This window comes from Canis lupus, chromosome 7 (genome assembly GCF_011100685.1).
Source record: "Canis lupus familiaris isolate Mischka breed German Shepherd chromosome 7, alternate assembly UU_Cfam_GSD_1.0, whole genome shotgun sequence".
Classification (NCBI taxonomy): Eukaryota; Metazoa; Chordata; class Mammalia; order Carnivora; family Canidae; genus Canis; species Canis lupus.
The window spans coordinates 65,182,539-65,200,205 of NC_049228.1; the positions used below are offsets into that span (position 1 = coordinate 65,182,539).

At 43.2% G+C, this 17,667-nt stretch overlaps 1 long non-coding RNA gene across 3 annotated transcripts in view; it reads left to right on the forward strand.

The window, feature by feature from the left end:
* LOC111096796 overlaps positions 1-17,667 on the forward strand; it is a 70,201-nt gene that overhangs the window by 6,390 nt on the left and 46,144 nt on the right. For all 3 annotated transcript variants that reach the window (XR_005362568.1, XR_005362570.1, XR_005362569.1), the window contains exon 3: positions 845-961. This is a non-coding gene — a long non-coding RNA (uncharacterized LOC111096796). The remainder of the gene's footprint in view (positions 1-844; positions 962-17,667) is intronic.

Consider the following 17,667-nt stretch of genomic DNA (forward strand, 5'->3'; position numbering starts at 1 on the left):
CTCTTCAAATTCCTCTGATCCATCAGGAATCCATCAGGAATCCATCAGAAATGAAGCTAAGGAGAAGAGAGAGCCATCTAGGGTGAAGTGGCCGATCCCACAAACATAACAGGAGGAGGCCACAGCCAAAGGACACAGGCTTGAATTTGTAGATCCCAACTCTCTCTCTAACCCCATGACCCCTGGGCCTCAGCTTCTCCATCTCAAGGCAAAAGCAAGTCCTACCTACCTTACATGTGCGGGTTAGAGCCAGGGCATGTGTAAAACATTTCCCAAGTGTCTAGCACATAGTGGATGATTGTGAGTGGTGGCTGTGTGTGTCTTTCTACACGGAACCCCAGAGAGGCATGCTATTGAGCAAGTGGGCAGAGGACATGATAGAAATCTGGCATCAGACTGTGTTAGGTAAATACATTTCAGATGCTTCCATAAGATGTCCTCAGTCTTCCAGCAGGGCATTGTTCATGCCCATAATGCCACCCCTCATCCAACTGAGCAGTTCTTATGGTATTAGTATTTTAAAGAAAAAAAAAATCAATGTATTATCTTTGTTGTAGTACCTTTATACTTAAATCATAGCAAACTCTTCATTTCATTTTCTTTGAAATTAAACCATTTTGAAAAAAATTATACTGGTATGCATGCACAGCTAGCTCATGAACAGAGAAGAAAGCACTTCTCCTGTAATCACAGCTGCTAAACATGCAACAGACATACGGCCTGGGAGCACAGGCCTCGGATGAAGGCTCCTCTAAACTCTGAATAAACAGGCAGGCCTACAGGGCTCTCTGTCCCCCCCAAACCCCCATAACAGCATTATTTTATAGTGTTTGCATTTCCTTAGGTCATTGTCACATCAGACTGGGTTGGATGTGCCCAGATTCTGGGAGAAACAGCACCACTTTGCCTGCCACTGGGAAGTTCAGCTGGGCCGATTGGTGATCCATGGTAACCTTGACTGGTAAGTGCGCAAATGACATGAAGAGAGGACTCACAGAAGGTGAAATGCTAATGCCTGGCAATCCCTCGAAAGAAGGACGATTAATGGTGCACCTGGGTGGCTTAGTCCATTTAGCATCTAACTCTTGGTTTTGGCTCAGGTCAGGATCTCAAAGTCCTGGGATAAAGACCCAAGTCGGTTGTTGTCTGGGCTCTGCACTCAGCAGGGTGTCTGCTGGAGATTATCTCCTTCTCCTTCTTTCTCCTCTGGTCCTCCCCTCTGCGTGTACTCTCTCTTTCTCTCAAATAAATTAATAAAATCTTTCAAAAAGAAAAAGAAAGAAGGAAAGAGCACGGAAGCAAGGAAGGAAGAAAGACAGATGATTAAGAGTAATAGACACTCATACTGCTGGTGGTGTTGATTGGAACAACCTTTCTGAAAAGTCCGGTAGCAATATGTATGAAGAGCTTTAAAAAGTTCATGATAGGGGATCCCTGGGTGGCTCAGTGGTTTAGTGCCTGCCTTTGGCCCAGGGCGTGATCCTGGAGTCCCAGGATCGATTCCCGCGTCGGGCTCCCTGTGTGGAGCCTGCTTCTCCCTCTGCCTGTGTCTCTGCCTCTCTCTCCTATGTCTATCACGAATAAATAAATAAAATCTTAAAAAAAAAAAAAAAGGTTCATGATAGAGAGCATGAGCTTTGGGGTCATACTGGCTAGGTTATATTTTGCCCCCACTATTATGCTTTGAGTATATAGAGCATGTAACTGATTTGTACTTCAGTGTTGTCATATGTGAAATGGGAATAATATCTACTTTTTAGCATTGTTATGAGGATTCAGTGCACTAACAGTACAGTAAATGCTTGGTACGTGGTAAGCACTCCAGAAATGTGTTGTTGCTTTTTGTTTTTTTTGTTTTTTTTTCTTTTAGGTAGGCTCCACACCCAATGTGGGGCTTGATCTCAGGACCCTGAGATGAAGAATTGCATGCTCTTCCAACTAAGCCAGCCAGGCTCCCAGTAATGTAGTTAATGTAATAATCCTCAGAAGCTATTGAGAAACAAGGTCAAAGATTTATGCACAAAAATATTCATTGCAGCATTATTTTACATAAAGGAAACTTGAAAAAAGTAGCCCTAAATGTGAACATTGGAAACACTAAGTAAATTATGGTTTACTCAAACAATGGGATACTGTGCCTCTATTTTTGAAAAGATTATCTTTACTGAGCTTTCTTAATGACATGAACAATGTTTTTTTTTTTTTTTTAAATAATGCTAACCAAATAAAGCAGAATAGAAACTAGAGAGATCACAGTATCTCAACTTTGTAAACAATGAATGGAATTATTGTTTTAAATACTAATATGTATCTAAAGGCTACATTGTGACCAGAGTTAAATCACTGGCCAGCAGGATTATGGTGATTTTTATTTGCTTGTTTTGTTTATCTAAGTATAAATAAGCGTGTGGTCATTATAGGAACTGTGCCTCTCAATTAACAATTTTTAAAAATATTTTTAAATGCATGGAAATAAATTCTGGAATAAAATGTGCCCAAAGAAATGGTGGAATTATTGGGGACTTTTTTCTGTTTCTTTATGGATATTAAGTGGCATCTAGCTTTCTCTGCTGTTGTTGAGTAGGATGCAGATGAAGGAAATGCCTTTTGGTAAGGGGGTTGAGAATGAATGAAGGATAAGAAAGGAAAGGACTTTTTGGATGTGACTGGGAATGAGTACACTGGCCAGAACGGTTACATTGAAAGAATTGTAGCAGTGAATAGTGGGATATAAAATTGAAAAACAGAATATAGGGGCCACATCATGAAACCCTTGAATCTAAAATAAGGAATTTGAGGGGCGCCTGGCTGGTTCAGTGAGCAGAGCATGTGACTCTTGATTTCAGAGTTGTGAGTCTCAGCCCCAAGTTGGGTATAGAGATTACTTAAAAATAAAATCTTCTTTCTTTAAGATTTTATTTATTCATTCATGAAAGACACACACAGAGAGAAGCAGAGACACAGGCAGAGGGAGAAGTAGGCTCTGTGCAAGGAGCCCAATGTGGGACTCAATCCCGGATCCCGGGATCACACCCTGAGCTGAAGGCAGATGTTCAATCACTGAGCCACCCAGGTGTTCTAAAAATAAAATCTTAAAAATAAATAAATAAGATAAAATAAGGAATTTGAGCCTATAGGTAGTAGAGAGCCATAGATGATTTTCTTAAAAATTTATTTATTTATTTGACAGAGACAGAGCACAAGCAGGGGAAGCAATAGGAAGAAGGAGAGGGAGAAGCAAGCACCTCCCACCCCCACGACCCCCACCCCGGCAGAGAGCCTGTTGCTGGGCTCCATCCCAGGACCAGGATCAAGACCTGACCCAAAAACAGACGCTTAACTGACTGAGCCACCCAGACGCCCCCATAGATGATTTTTAAACAAGAAGTAACCTGTCAAGAGCCAAATGGACAGAGCATTAATTTGGCAAATGTGCATTTGGGGTTGAACAGAGAGTCTAAAGGAGTGAAGAGGGATATTTATTCATTCTTCCATTTATATGTTTATTGAGCTGCTCTATGCCATGCTTTCTGCTAGGCACTCAAAGTGAGGCAAAGTCCCAGGCCTTAAAGAGTTAACAACCTGCTGAGAAAATTGGGGAGATAGAGCAAAAGGAACAAGAGTGGGTTCCCTTTTACGTGCAAGTCCTGAAATAGTCATTTCTACATGCTAGTTTATTGAATTCTCAGCACAGCCCTGCTGTTTATCCTGCCTGATGGATAAAGACACAGGCTCAGAAAAGTTAAGCATGGTGACGTGCCTCTGGTCACACAGCTGATCCCTGCATAGTTCCTTCTCTAATATCTCAGGGTGGAGGTCTGCGTCAGCAGGGAACAGCCAAATCCTAGAGGTCAAGGAAGCCCCACAGAGAAGGTGATATTTGAACTTGGACTCTAGTGTACATGTGAGAAGGAACATTTTGGGTCATGCAAAGGCACGGGGGCAATAATGTAGGACTATTACAACAGGCAGTAAGACTTGGGATTGGCAGAGACAATGGAAAAGTAGGGTCAAGTGCAAGAGACATTAAGGAGAAACTGGCTTCCAGATTTCCAACAGCAGGGGGATGGGGTGCAGCTGTAATTCCTGAAAGAACCAAGAGTACTCTAGGGAGAAGAGAACACGTGAGAGGGGAAAATGCAGGCTAAATTTTGGCATGAGTCCTTGTCCTACACCATCACACAGTGGCCTCATGGAAAGGCTAAGGTCTTATTTTTCTTTCTATTTTTTTAAAAAGATTATTTATTTATTTGAGAGAGAGAGAGTACAAGCGGTGGGGAGGGGCAGAGAGGGAGGGAGAAGCAGACTCCCCACTAAGCAGGAAGCCCAACAGGAGACTCAATCCCAGGACCCTGGGACCATGACCTGAGCCAAAGGCAGATGCTTAACTGACTGAGCTACCCAGGTGCCCTAAGATCTTATTTTTCTAAATCACAAGGTTTTTTTTTTTTTTTTTGTCTTTATCCCACTGAAAGGGAAGTAGGCATTGAGTTGGTATGGGCACAGTCATGTGGTTACAGATGGGCTCACAGGGTGCATGGCTGGCAACACTCACCACTGGAGCCCCTAGGCCAGCCAAGATCACGCACTCTATTTGCCCTTTGAGGCATAATTCAAAGCTGAAATAGCTTTCTGGCTCCTATTTGTGATACACCCAAGTGAACACTTGGGAAACAAACCTTTCCAGGATCAGGCCTAGTTCAGCCATTTCCTAGGATCCCTTTGATTGCAGATGACAGAAACCCTATCAACACAGCTTAAGGAGAATTTGTTCTAAAGATATAGGAAAGTCTCAAGGAAATAGGGTAGGAGCTAAAGCCCAGCCAGACACACAGAGAAGCTTGGACATGAATGCCTGGGGACTTACCCTCTCCTGCTCGGTAACCTCCAGTGCCTGATTCCCGCTCATTTCCCTCTACAGATTAGGTTCTTCTGCCTCCCTCCATGGGCAAGAGAGAAGCAGGTGCTCCAAAGCAGGACATTTCTTTGACGTCCTCTTTTTAACTTAAAAATATACGAACTATGGGAATTTAGCATGTGATAAAACTGACATCTCAAATCAGTAAAGAAAATTAAATTGTTTAGTCAGTGATGGTGGGACAACTGGGTTGCTAGCTGGGAAGGAAAAAAAAAAGATCCAGGGCACCTGGTGGCTCAGTGGTTGAGCAACTGCCTTTGGCTTAGGTCATGATCCCAGGGTCCTGGGATTGAGTCCCATATCAAGCTCCCCACAGGGAGTCGGCTTCTCCCTCTCTGCCTCTCTCTGTGTCTCTCATGAATAAATAAATAAAATCTATAAAAAAGAAAAGAACCCTCACAGTTTATACCAGATTCAGTTCCCAACAGAAGAAAGATTTAACTGCAAAAAAAAAGAAAAAAAAGAAACCATGAAAGTACTTAAGAAAAGTATTAGGAACTCAGAACACACATTCACAGTTTGCTTGGTTCAGCAGGGCAACTCCAGCACCTAAAGCAGTGCTTGGCACAGTCAGACCTCAGTACATCGTTGGAGGCATGAATTAATGAGCAAATATTTTTTTAATCATCTCAGGTAGGAGAGAAGCCTCTCTAAGAATGAGGGTAGACGGGGCAGCCCCAGTGGCGCAGCGGTTTAGCGCCGCCTGCAGCCTAGGGTGTGATCCTGGCTCTCCGCATGGAGCCTGCTTCTCCCTCTGCCTGTGTCTCTGCCTCTCTTTCTCTCTCTGTGTCTCTATGAATGAATAAATAAATAAATAAATAAATAAATAAATAAATAAATAAATAATCTTAAAAAAAAAAAAGAATGAGGGTAGAAAAAACTCAGAAACTATAAAAGCAAAGGTAAATCCAGCTACCAAAAAAAAAAAAAAAAATTACAAGTAACTATATGGGCGGGAGGGCCTTAGGGAAGGGCCAAACTAAATCAAAAGACAAACATACTGAAGGGAAATATTTGTAATTCAAATCACAAAAGGTACCTTTCCTAAATATTGAAAGAAATTCCTGGGACGCCTGGGTGGCTCAGCAGTTGAGCGGCTGCCTTCAGCTCAGGGCATGATCCTGGGACAGGATTGAGTCCCACATCCGGCTCCTTGTGGGGAGCCTGTGTCTCTGCCTCTCTCTCTCTCTCTGTCTCTCTCTCTGTCTCTCATGAATAAATGAATAAAATCTTTTAAAAAATTCCTAAATACTGACAAAAAAGTATACAATCTAATTGAAAAATAGGCAAATGATATGAAAAAATATTCCTAGAATAAGAAATACCAATGGATCACAAATATTAAAAAAGAGAGAGGGATCCCTGGGCAGCTCAGCAGTTTAGTGCCTGACTTCAGCCCAGGGCGTGGTCCTGGGGTCCTGGGATCGAGTCCCACGTCGGGCTCCCTGCATGGAGCCTGCTTCTCCCTCTGCCTGTATCTCTGCCTCTCTCTCTTTCTTTCTCTGTAACTCTCATGAATAAATAAATAAAATCTTAAAAAAAAATACTCAAGTTTCTACATAATTTAAGAAAAGCAAATAAAAACTCTAGTGAGATACAAGTTTTTACACATCAGACTGGCCAAGGCCAGAAAGTTTGAGAACACATTATTGTCTGTTGTGTATTGGCTAAGGGATGAGGAAAGAGAGACTCTGATATAGTAGAGATTGGAAAAGCTCTTCTGGGGGCAGCTGGACCCTACCACATACCTTGTGATCCACGTTTAGGAAGTCTTCTGTAGATATGCTAACATATGTACAGATGAAGAATATTCCGGGTCATATTTGTTGAGGTATTGTTTATACAAGGAAACTACTAGAAATAGCCATCATCAAACTGGTTAAGAAACTCTGGCACATCCATACAGTGAGATACTGTGCAGCTGTTAAAATAATGACATAATTCTTTATGAACATGCTATGAAAAGGCCTCCAAGATGTAGTGTTATCTAAAAAGAGCAAGTTGCAGAGTAGTGTGTGTTTTATGTTATCATTTGTACTACACAAAACAAAACGACAACCATGTACATAAGCACTTACTTGTATTACCTATAGATAATCTCCTGGAGGATTCCCAGGAACCTGGGAATACTAGTTGCCTCCTGGGAGTAAAGCCAGGTGGCTGGAGAACAGAGGGCTACAGTTTCATTCTAAACTCTTTTTCATGTTTTTCAAATTTTGTCTCATGCATATATTATTACCTCTTCCACTAATAAATTAAATTAAGAAAAATGTGTTAATTTAGCACTCTGCTCCACAATATCTCCAACAATTGATGTCATGTAAAAAATGTCTTAAAGTACTTACCTTACACGATTAACTTTCCCTCTCAAATCTTTGAGTGAAATTAACATTCTGGAAAGATGACACATTTATTCTGGGACTCCGTCTTCTGGGCACACCAGAAAAGTGTCCCCTTTCTAAAGAGAAGAGAACTTTGCAGTGTTTGGCACATTAAGTAACTGCCCTACAAATGCGAGTTCCTGTCTCTGTGGGAACGGAACTGTTCCTGGGAGGGGTGCCCTGGAGGGAACCCCTGTTCCATTGCCAAGAAAAGAAGGCTGATGAGTGTCTTATGCTGTGAGGCGAGGCCTTGGGAGACACAATCCGGTGAAATCCAAGGTTATACAGGGCCCACATTTTTGAGCCTAGTCCAGTGCCTGACACATAGTAGACACTCAAAAATATATGTTTTGGGCAGCCCTGGTGGCTCAGTGGGTTTACCGCCACCTCCAGCCCAGGGTGTGATCCCGGAGACCCGGGATCGAGTCCCACGTCAGGCTCCCTGCATGGAGCCTGCTTCTCCCTCTGCCTGTGTCTCTGCCTCTCTGTGTGTGTGTGTTTCTATGAATAAATAAATAAAATGTTTTAAAAAATATATATATATATGTTTTGTAATGAATGAACATACCAAGAGTTATGAGATCTTGCCTGAGAGATGCCATTAGCTGTTTGGAGGCTTTGGGGAAATCACCTAAATAGGTGACATTGAACCTGGGACTTAAAGAAGGAATCCCTCACCCAGAGGAAAGGGGGATAAAGCAGGCATTTCAGACAGAGAGAACAGCTTACCTTTGGGATGAGAGTGGAAGGCAAGGAGGCCGGCTGGGAAGTACACAGGGCTCCCACTTGCCGGGCTGGGAGCAGTGATGGATTCAGGGCAGACATCCCAGCAGCACCACCTGTGATGCCTTACCTGACAAAGTTATTTGATAAAGATCCAGGAGCTGACAGACAGGAAAGAAGGTTCTAGGTTGGCATTCACTTGAACCTAGAAGAGGCTTTGGGAAGGAAGGAAGGAGTTTCCCCCTGGGGGAAACTGACATCAGGTGGTGGGTGGAGCCATGGTTCAGTGCCAAAGGCTTTTCATTCCTCTTCATTTGGCCAAGTGAGAGCCACATGTAATTGAAGTTGTTATCCCTAATCCAGAATCCCAAAAGCTGAAAATCCAAAGTTTTTGAAATTTAAAAAAAAAATTTATTTATTTATTCATGAGAGACATGGAAAGAGAGAGGCAGAGACACAGGCAGAGAGAGAAGCAGGCTCCTCTTGGGGAGTCCGATGTGGGACTCGGTCTTAGGACCCCGGGATCAAGCCCTGAGCTGAAGGCAGATGCTCAACCGCTGAGCCACCCAGGCCTCCTCAAAGTTTTTTGTTTTTGTTTTTGTTTTTTTCAGCAAAATCTGCCCTGAACACCTCCAAAGCTACATATAGACTTTACTCATCCCACGCTGTCTATTTATGTTTTACTGTAGAAATATTAGTGTGCTTGATTATAGGATGCTGTTTCAGACCCCACTGAGGGGTTATATAATATACCGTGTGTGCACCACACTACTTTTTTAAAATCTGAAAAATTCTGAATCCTGAAACACGTCTGGCCTCAAGAATTTTGGATGAGGAGTTATAGTCAAATATAATCAACTAACACATATGTTTAAAAATAAAAGTGGTATAATGGCCTTGAGTGTATAATGAAGAAGTAAAAGACTAGAATTTTTTTTTAAAACTTGAAATTTTTAGTAATACAGTGTATATTTCAGTATGTAAATACTCGGGCAGGACTACACTGGAAAGACCTAAAAAATGAATTGGGCACTTACTCCTGAAGGTAGACTCTCCTGAATGTGCCAATTCAAATGTAACTGATCAGGACGTAAGCCATAAGAGACTTTTTTTTTAAAGATCTCATTTATTTGGGGATCCCTGGGTGGCGCAGCGGTTTGGCGCCTGCCTTTGGCCCAGGGCGTGATCCTGGAGACCTGGGATCGAATCCCACATCGGGCTTCCGGTGCATGGAGCCTGCTTCTCCCTCTGCCTATGTCTCTGCCTCTCTCTCTTTCTCTCTCTGTGACTATCATAAATAAATAAAAATTAAAAAAAAAAAGATCTCATTTATTTATTCATGGGAGACACAAAGAGAGAGAGAGGCAGAGACACAGGCAGAGAGAGAATCAGACTCCATGCAGGGAGCCCGATGTAGGACTCGAACCCAAGAATCCAGGATCACGACCTGAGCCAAAGGCAGGTGCTCAACCGCTGAGCCATCCAGGCATCCCAGCCATTAGAGAGTTTTGACTATAGAGAACAAACTGAGGGGTGCTGGAGGGGAGGGGGGTAGGGGATGGGTTAGATGGGTGATGGGCATTATGGAGGGCACTTACTGTGATGGGCACTAGGTGTTGTATGTAACTGATAAATCACTGAATTCTATACCTGAAACCAATTTTACCATGGATGTTAACTAACTGGAATTTAAATAGAAACTTGAAAGAAAAAACTCAAATGAATGTAACTGATAAAGTTGTATATACTTTTTTGCAACCAAAATACCGGGAATCGTGTCGCAGTGAATTTTCCAAAATAGTGAACAACTCTAGGTAAAGTTACAAGTATAAAAGGCAGTCTCTCTCAATTGACTCAATAGTTGCATTCCTGGAAAATCATATAAAAACCATGCAAAATTACTGCGTGTTCATTTGTAAAACATAATTAGGTTTCAGGCTCAGATAATTATAATGAGGTTTTCACTTACAAGATACATTTTAATGGGACATTTGCAAGTGATTCAGGATGCAGAACAGTTCTTTGTTGTGGGCTACTGCCTCACACATGGCAGGGAGCCTAATGTGTGTCTCTGGCCTTACACATTAGATATCAGTAGTGCCCCCAAACCAGGCCATAGAACGATCCGGAATGCCCCTCACACTTCCACAAAGCCCCTATGGTAGGGAAAGGGAACCACTGCTCACCCCTGACCCCACTGGGAGCCACCAGGTGGAAGAAGCCAGTAGGAGCTGTGGAGCTCCAGGTAGCCAAACTGCAAGTGGTTTTGGCCTCAGGCACCTTTCTCCCTCAAGGTGGTGCCTTCTGGATGAGCTGATGGGCCACATGCTACCAGGCCGATAGGCAGTTTGGGATGTTAGGCAACCCAAGGATTGTGTGCCCCCCTTTAAGAGTCGCTCCAAGTCTCAATGTATCTTAGTGGTTAAGAGTTAAACACAACAGCATTATTCACAACAGCCAAAAGGTGGAGGCAACCTGAGTGTCCACCTGGGGGTGAATGGCAAACACCTGTGCTGTATACACACACTGGAATGTATTCAGCCTTAGACAGGAAGGGACTTCTGACACCTGTAGGTGAAACTTGAGGACAGTATGCTAGGTGAAATAAGCCAGCCCGAAAAGGATAAATACTGTATAAGCCCATGACCTAGAGTAGCCTAATTCAGAGAGACAGAAATTGGAATGGTGGCTGCCGGGGGCTGATGTGAAGGAAGAGGGGATGGCGAGCTGTATTTCAAGGGGAACGGAGTTTTGGTTCTGCAAGATGGAAATCTGCAGATGGATGGTGGTGATGACCTCATACCAGTGCAAAGGTGCCTAATGCCACAGAAGGGCACACTTCAAAACGGCGAAGGTGGTAAATTTTCTGTTATCTGTATTTTACCACAAATAAGACATAGGTAACAAATCAGAGGAAATGTAGACAATAACATTTAGAGAAAAAAAAAGTGAAGGCTCTGATGGGGAGACTGGGGATCGAGTTCTGGCTCTGCCGCTCACCAGGATGTGGTACATCTTGGCCAAGCTAGCCTCTCTGAATCTCAGTTTCCCCAACTGTGAAACAGGAATAATGATTGAATTCTCCCCACGGGGCCGATGGAGCTCCCTGGAGACCGTGTGCGTAAACCATGCGGCGGAGCACCTGCCAGGCACATTGTGGGGACTCAGGGAGTTGGGGTTATTATCGTCTGTGGGTTTTGCATATCCACTGCTCAGGGGAGCAGTCTTTTCCCCCTCAGGCCCCCCCATGGTAGCATTTAGGGCGTTTGGCTTAACAGCAAAGTTAGGACACTGACAAAGAATGACAGGGGACCCAGGGAGGTGAACGTGTAAACTTCTGGAGTCTTCCTGCCACTGGGTCAGCATCTTTCCAGCCCACAGCGAATGGTCTCAAGGGCACTCAGAGCAACTTCGACGTATTTAGAGAAAGCCCCAGAGGGACACTTCTGAAATTTGAAAACTTTGCCATCCCCATTTCGACTCAGAGGGAGGGTTGATAATTGTTGTTGACAGCAGTAAAAGTCCATTTTCTTTTATTTTGGTTAAACAATAATTTGATTGGAAACTGCTTCCTGGAGCCCTAATTAATGACTGGTTGGAGGTAAAGCCAAAAGCATTTAACCCAGAAAGTCATTAGCTACCAGGAAACGTTAGACCTAGAGGGGATTCACCGCCGGTGCAAACTCTGAAATTGGTAGGGAGAAAGGGAGAAAAAGAAAAACGTAAGCAATTCCTTTCTATACAATGAAAAGTTTAAAAACGGAGCGTTGTGTTGCCATAGCCACCCCTCCTGGCCCCGGCTCCGGCCCTGGGCTGGCCTCCCCGCCCGCGTCCAGCATCCAGCCGCTCAGCAATTAGACACGGTTTTCAGCAGAGCAGCTGCGCCTCCCAAGTACCTATAATGAGGATCTGCGGCTCCGGGCTCCCGCGCAAATCCTCAAGCCTCCACTTGTCACCGTAATTTCCTTGGGAAGTGTTTCTAATTACACATTTCTTGCTGCCTGCCCCAGGTCAAGTCTTCTTGTACACAACATACGAATTGCATAAAACCACAAAACAGCGAGGGGACCTACTCCACCCCCTAGAGTGGGCCCAATTGCTATGTGGTTGTTTTGAGCTTAGTAGTTAAGCGCTGCTGGGTGTAATAGGGGCATCATTTGCATGAGCAGGAGCAACAGGAACAGCCTCATTCTTTAGGACTCCGGAGAGCCTAGAACCCGTTTCAGCGAGGCAGCTACACAATCCTGGACCTTCCAGCTCTAACACACGGACTGTTTAACTATTCTAGTGGGGTCTCTGTGAAGAGGGACTTAACTATTTTGCGCTGTTCTCCGGGACCTGCCATTTAGGGAACTTCTGGCAGTTTCGTTTCCTGGAGGTGAGAACATCGTTACCTTTGGATTCTCCTAGTTTAGGAAATGCTCCAGGATGTAAGACAACATTCACCAAGTACCTTTAAAGGAAACTGAAGTCCGGTTAAGTTTAAATCGAGATGCTACTGTTTGGATGTTAAGTTTTCTTTTAAGTTGAGTAGAATGGAGGCTCCTATAGCTCTTGAATAAGGGGCAGGGCAGCCCGGGTGGCCCAGCAGTTTAGCACGGCCTTCGGCCCAGAGCCTGATCCTGGAGACCTGGGATCGAGTCCCTGTCGGGCTCCCTGCATGGAGTCTGCTTCTCCCTCTGCCGGTGTCTCTGCCTTTCTCTCTCTGTGTGTCTCTCATGAATAAATAAATAAAATCTAAAAAAAAAAAAAAGGAATAAGGGGCAAAAATCGTTTTCTAGGGGCACTTGGGTGGCTCAGTCGGTTGTCTGCCTCAGCTCAGGTCATGATCCCAGTTCCTGGGATCAAGTCCAGAGTTGGGCTCCCTGCTCAGCCGAGAGCCTGTTTCTCCCTCTGCCTGCTGCTTCCCCTGCTTGTGCTCTCTGTCAAATAAAATAAAATAAATCTAAAAGGAAGGTTTTTCTGGGTTGGGGCCACCCCCTCTCTATAGGAGGCATCTATGGCCACCACCATCCCCCCTGCCTTGTGTTATGGAAGACTGAGCACTTGAGAGCCTGGAGGTACTGACTGATCGTCTTTGTGGGACTGAGGAGTTGAGCTCAGTTGAGCCCCCAGGTAGTGCCCCTTAGAGAGGCCTGGTTCTGGGCCCAGCCAATGGTCAATGCAAGAACCTGTCCTGACCCCATTTTAAAACAGCCAAGTTTTGGGGTCATTTCTTACACAGCAATAATATCTAGAATGCCATCTGTATGCCATGATTCCCACATTTGTATCTCCAGCTTAAACTACTCTGAGCCCTAGACTCACAATTCCCACTGTTTAGTCAGCTTTTCCATTTGGATGTCTAACAGGCTCTTCCTAGAACACACCCAGGATCAAATTATTGACTATCCTGCCTTGAAAAGCTGCTCTTCCCTCAGCTGTTCTCATCTGAATAAATGACACCATCACTTACCCAATACTCAACTGCTCAGGCTAACAATCCAGGCATTATCACTGACTCCTCTCTTTGTCTCCCAACTCCCATCAATCCATCAGCAAATCTCATCAACTCTACCTTCACAGCATTTCCCAGATAGGACTACTTCTCACTACCCCACTGCTATACCCTAACCACATCATCTCTGTGCTGGGTTATGGCTATAGCCTGCCATCTTTCTCCCCGCCTCCCTGCCTGATCTGTTGCCCACCCCCCGACCCCCCTCACCCCCACCCCAAATCTTCAGGAGACTTGTTCCAAGATGTAAATCACATCATGAGCCTCAACTCCTCCTGTTCACTGGTCTTGCTGTTGACCAGGAACCTGGCAGGGGTTGTTGATGAGACCTGTGTGGCCTTCGTGTGGCCTGGACTTCCTCACAACGTTGGGCTGGGTTTAGAGAGCAAGCGTCTCAAGAGAGAGGAGAGCCAGCTAGGAGTGCTTTTTAGGACCTAGCCTTGGATATCATGCAGCAGCACTTCTGACACATTCTACTGGTTGAGCAATTAGGGAAGCCCACCCAGGCTCAGTGGGAGGGAACATAGACTCCATCTCTCAATGAAACCTGTTACAGTCACATTCTAAGAAGAGCATGTGAGGTGGGATATATATTAGTGCAGCCATCTTTGGAAAACACAAAATGAGAAGATTTAACTATGTAACAAAGAAAATTATCTACACCCCCCACAATACCACAAACAATTGTAAATGCCAAAGGCAGTACCAAGAAGTGCTAACTCTTTTCTCTGAGCTCCTCCTCTGGGCATTGTGGGTTGATACAAACATATTTCACTGGTAACCTTTTTTTATAGCACTACAGGGAGAGGTTGGGTCAACTGTGCCTGCTTCCTTGTCCATGAGGGCAGGAGGAAGAAAGTGCTCTCTCCTTAACTCCCATCTGGAAAGCTTACTTCAGAGGCAACTTTCTCTACAGGCCCTCCATGATCCCCAGTGTGGGAGTGCTGAGAAGTTTTACCCATCTCCCAAGCTACTTATATTTTCTCCCTTGTATTGCAGTTATTCACATGCCTTCTAAATCTCGTTTCTTTAAAACCTCAAGGGTGCATTAAACTTTAAATTTCCAGGGGGCAGGGACTTTAAAAAAATTCATCCACTTCCCTTCCCGCCCTTGTCGCTGCATGTTCTCACGCAAATTACTCAGTCCATGCTGGTAAAATTCACAAAGAAGTAGTTGTGTACAGGTGTCTATGTCATCTACATTTGATAATCCTGGAATACAGGAGGTGGTCAATTAAAATATATATATTTTTAAAGAATTTATTTATTCATGAGAAACAGAGAGAAGCAGAGGGGCAGGCTCCATGCAGGGAGCCGGATGTGGGACTCGATTCCAGGACCTTGGGATCACGCCCTGAGCCAAAGGCAGATGCTCAATCACTGAGCCACCCAGGCATCCCTTAAAATATGTTTTTAGTGAATGAATTGTAATCGACTAAGCACAGGACATGTAAGCAGAAAGTAAGCATAAGAGCTCTTCCTGGCCTTGAGTCTCTATTGACCTTGCACAAAAATAGAAGAGCTTTGACAAGACAGTATAGTACATGGCTATGATTTATTGACAAAAGTCTGTGGGACTTACAGAGAAGACTTTGTAAGCCTATACAGGCTAAGCTAGAAAACATAAAGATTAATAGTTTCTACTGCATAAAACATAAAAATAAAACACTTCTGTACATTAAAAAAAATCATAAATATAATTAAGGCAAATGGCAAGCCTGGAAAAACTTGCCAATATATTAACAAAGGGTTACCATCCTTCTTTTTGTATATTATTTTATTGGAGTTCGATTTGCCAACATATAGCATAACACCCAGTGCTCATCCCGTCAAGTGCCCCCCTCAGTGCCCGTCACCCAGTCACCCCATCCCCCCGCCCACCTCCCCTTCCACTACCCCTTGTTTGTTTCCCAGAGTTAGGAGTCTCTCATGTTCTGTCAAAAGAGTTACTATCAAGAAAAAAAAAAAAGGGGCGGGGGATTACTATCCTGAACGTGTGAGGAGGTCTTCTGTATCTGTAAGAAAAAGACAAGTATTTGCAAAAAAACTAAAGAAAGGATATAGTCAAAACAAAAAGAAAAATAGGGTACCAAGATGGCTCAGTGGTTGAGAGTCTGCCTTCATTCAGCTCAGGTCATGGTCCCAGGGACCTTGGAGGAGTCCAGCATCAGGCTCATGAATAAATAAATAAAATCTTAAAAAAAAAGAAAAGAAAAGCAAAGAAAAATATAAATGGTTAATGAACAGTGAAGAAAGCCCTTCAATCTCATTAGCAATCATATAAATTCATAGTAAAAACACAGTGAAACCATTGTTTTCTTTTATCACATTGGCAAAGTATTTTTATTAAAATAATTTGCAATATTAGCAAGACTAGGAACACTGAAAATTGACATTTAAAGTTGTCAAAAATCCCTAAAATGGGCATGCTCTGTGACCTGGCATTTCCACATCCCCTAACTTAGGCCAAATAACATATTACTGAAGTTTATACAAAGATACCTCAGAAGTATTGATTTTAATTACAGAAAATTGGGATTAATGTCCAGCAATGGGGATTAATTTAAATTGGTTAAATAAATCATAGTGCCCCTTTAATGCAACCATTTCAAATCGCCATTTCAAATGCTCATACGAAATAATATCGAATAAAGTGGGAACATTTCCATGACATATAGTTAATTCAAAAAAATCAATTTATCTAGCAAACGTGGAGTCACTTTTTCCCCATCATATATATATTCCATAAATATAAACATGCATAAAAGCATCCTAGAAGGATTTACCACCAAAAATTTTAGAATTCTGTGATTTTCCTTTATCAGATCTCTTTTTTTTTTTTTTTTTTTTTTTTGCATTTTTAAACTTTCTGCATGAACATTTTTTTCCATTCAGGGCAAAAAAAAAAAATTATTTCTTGTAAGTGGTGTGGAAGTTGCCCCTGAAATATAGATGGGAATGCAAGTTCTAGCCGTTTCCCTTGAAAACATCTCGGGGCCCCATAGGCACACATTTACAAGGCCTGTTCTCTCCTGAGGATAGAGTGGGGGTGGGAGGAATTTGGGTGAATGTTTGTACTTCTAACTCGTCCTGCAGTAAATCTTTTAAGACTGTGGGAATAGGTGCTTTGTGTGCCCTCGGGCTGGCGAATGTACTTCAGGTTCTCTGCCCTTGGGTCTGCATCATGCAGAGAGATCTGTGAGTGGGGGGGCTTCGACATCTAAATGTCAACCCTGTCAGGAGCATTTGTTTCATGGGCAAGGGATTCACTTTATTTGCTTTGTTTTGTCTCGGCAGAAAGAAGGGGACAATACAGTTTGTTCTGTGCACTGCACAAGGGGCTGGAGGTTTAGGGAATTACAGCATCCTGCAACAGAGTAAAAATGAGATGGGTGTGAGGGTTGGAGCACAAGAAGGAAACAAAGTTTACTTATTTTTTTCTTTATTTAGCTCCTGGCTTTATGAGGATACACAAAAATCAGACAAAGAAATCTGATGGGAATTGTCTCTAAAACTAAAAAGTAACATAAGCCTATGGTTCAGGCTTTATGAATTCCTCCGACTCTATTTCCAAATATAATTCCGATATAAAACTATCCCATGGCACTTTGGGGACCACTTAAACCAGTGAATATTACAGGACCAAAAACAAAGAAAAAGGAAAAGTTTTAAAATATATGGGTGTTCAGATGCTTGCATCAGATATTAAAGCCTGTCAGTTCACAATGGAGAATACCCACCTGGCCATAAATATAAGCAAAGACGGGATCCCTGGGTGGCGCAGTGGTTTGGCGCCTGCCTTTGGCCCAGGGCGCGATCCTGGAGACCCAGGATCGAGTCCCACATCGGGCTCCCGGTGCGTGGAGCCTGCTTCTTCCTCTGCCTGTGTCTCTGCCTCTCTCTCTCTCTGTAACTATCATAAATTAATTAATTAATTAATTAAAAAAATAAATAAATATAAGCAAAGACATTTCCTTTGACTTTGAAGTTGGTTGTTTTTTTTTTTTTGGTTTTTTTTTTTGCATTTTAGTATGATTTTGACCAGTGTCAAAAGTATAGGAAATGTCTTAAAATGTATGAGTGATTTAGTTGACTTTTTATGAGATTTCTTTTGGATACAGGAAGCTTTGAATAACATAAATGAGCTC